The 2,353-nt window shown below is 36.3% G+C and overlaps 1 non-coding gene across 1 annotated transcript; it reads right to left on the bottom strand.

Annotated features, from left to right (window-relative positions):
• Positions 1-511: 511 nt before the first annotated feature.
• Positions 512-618, bottom strand: LOC139860990 (small nucleolar RNA R71). The gene has a single exon (XR_011763613.1). It is a non-coding gene; the product is annotated as a small nucleolar RNA R71 (small nucleolar RNA).
• Positions 619-2,353: the final 1,735 nt, after the last annotated feature.

Raw genomic sequence — 2,353 nt, 5'->3', positions numbered from 1 at the left:
GGGACGATTCGTAGATCCTGAACCATTAATTTTTCCTCCGGAACCACCAATCATTCAAACAGAGATTGTTGAGGAACGAACCATTAAATCAGAATCCTCTAGTGATTTCGATTCAACAAATTCAATTATGGGGAATCTGGAACCTTTAAGTATGGAAGACCGAATGAGAGCTAAACGCACTGGCCAAGGTCATGCAATTACTCATCCTGACATTAATGCGCCAGATTATGAAATCAAAGGACAAATTCTACATATGGTGACTAATCAATGCCAATTTAGTGGTGCGCCGAAGGAAGATCCAAATGAACATCTTCGTACCTTTAATAGGATCTGCACACTATTTAAAATCCGAGAAGTGGAGGATGAACAGATATATCTCATGTTATTTCCCTGGACTTTAAAGGGAGAAGCCAAAGATTGGTTGGAATCGTTACCTGAAGGGGCGATCGATACATGGGACGTTTTAGTTGAAAAATTTCTTAAACAATTCTTTTCTGCATCTAAAGCCGTAAGACTTCAAAGAGAAATTGTTACGTTCACACAGAAACCAAATGAAACTCTATATGAGGCATGGACAAGATTTGGAAAGTTATTAAGAGGATGTCCGCAACATGGTTTAGACACCTGTCAAATAGTACAAATATTCTACCAAGGATGCGACATCACTACAAGGAAAGACATCGATATAGCAGCTGGTGGTTCTATTATGAAGAAAACCGAAACTGATGCTTACAAAATTATTGATAACACTGCTTCCCACTCACATGTGTGGCATCAAGAAAAAGATATCGTTAGATCATCTAAAGCAGCTAGAGCCGATTCTAGCCATGACTTAGATTCCATTTCTGCAAAGATAGATGCTGTCGAGAGACGAATGGAAAAGATGACTAAAGATATACACTCAATACGAATTAGTTGTGAGCAGTGTGGAGGACCACATTTGACAAAAGATTGTCTCAGTATTGAATTAACAATGGAACAAAGAGAGAATGTTTCATATCTAAACCAAAGGCCTGGAAATAATTATCAGAATAATTATCAACCGCCAAGACCGATTTACAATCAAAATCAGAATTATAACCGAAATATTCCATACAACAACCAACAAGGTCCTAGCAATCAACAAGTATCCAATAATACTTACAACCAGCAAAGACCTAATTTTCAAAACAAACCACCACAACCCGATGATAAAAAGCCGAATTTAGAAGATATGATGACAAAGCTAGTTGAAACTCAAACGCAGTTTTTCACATCTCAGAAACAAACTAATGAACAAAATGCTCAAGCATTTAGAAATCAACAAGCTTCTATTCAAAACTTGGAACAAGAAGTAAGTAACCTAGCAAGGTTAATAAGTGAAAGAAAACCAGGAAGTCTACCTAGTGATACAAATGCTAACTCCCGGAATGAAACAGCTAAAGCTATTACCACAAGAAGTGGTAAAACACTTAAACACCTGAAATACCTGAAAATTCTGATGAAGCTATTCCTACTCCACAAGAACCATAACCTGAACAAGATAAGGAAAAAGAACCGGTAGTTGAAAAGGTTAATGAAGATAACACAGTTAAGGCTAAACCTTATGTTAAACCATACCAACCACCACTTCCTTACCCGAGTAAGATGAAAAAAGAGAAACTTGAAGCCGAGCAATTCAAATTCTTGGATATGTTTAAACAGATAAATGTAAATCTACCTTTCATTGATGTAATTTCAGGAATGCCTAGATATGCTAAATTTCTGAAAGATCTAATCTCGAATAGAAAGAAAATGGAAGAACTCTCGGCTGTTACTATGAATGCTAATTGTTCTGCAGTGCTGTTAAATAAGATACCAGTAAAACTATCTGATCCAGAAAGTTTTGACAATTCCATGTTTTCTGGGTAGTCTTAGTTCAATAGAAGCATTGGCAGACTTAGGTGCTAGTATAAATTTAATGCAGTATTCACTATACACTAAACTAGACCTTGGAGAATTGAAACCAACAAGAGTAAGCATACAACTAGCCGATCGATCAATAAAATATCCTAGAGGGATAATGGAGAACATGCTAGTTAAAGTTGGTACTTTAGTATTTCCAGTAGATTTTGTTGTTCTGGACATGGAAGAAGATTCTCAAGTTCCTCTCATATTAGGAAGACCATTCTTAAACACGGCTAAAGCAATGATAGAAGTGTTTGGTAAGAAATTGACCCTAAGTATAGAGGACTAGAGTGTTACCTTTTCAGTTGATAGAGCAATGCAACAACCGCAATCTGTAGATGATACATGCTATTATATTCAAACTATAGACTCAAATGCAGAATTGTTAGAAGAATTTCCAGAATTACAAGGAACAGGAGAATGTTCT

This window comes from Rutidosis leptorrhynchoides, chromosome 7, assembly GCF_046630445.1.
Source record: "Rutidosis leptorrhynchoides isolate AG116_Rl617_1_P2 chromosome 7, CSIRO_AGI_Rlap_v1, whole genome shotgun sequence".
In the NCBI taxonomy this organism is placed as follows: Eukaryota; Viridiplantae; Streptophyta; class Magnoliopsida; order Asterales; family Asteraceae; genus Rutidosis; species Rutidosis leptorrhynchoides.
The sequence above is the reverse complement of the archived record's forward strand: the minus strand, read 5'-3'. Positions and strand labels throughout refer to the sequence as shown.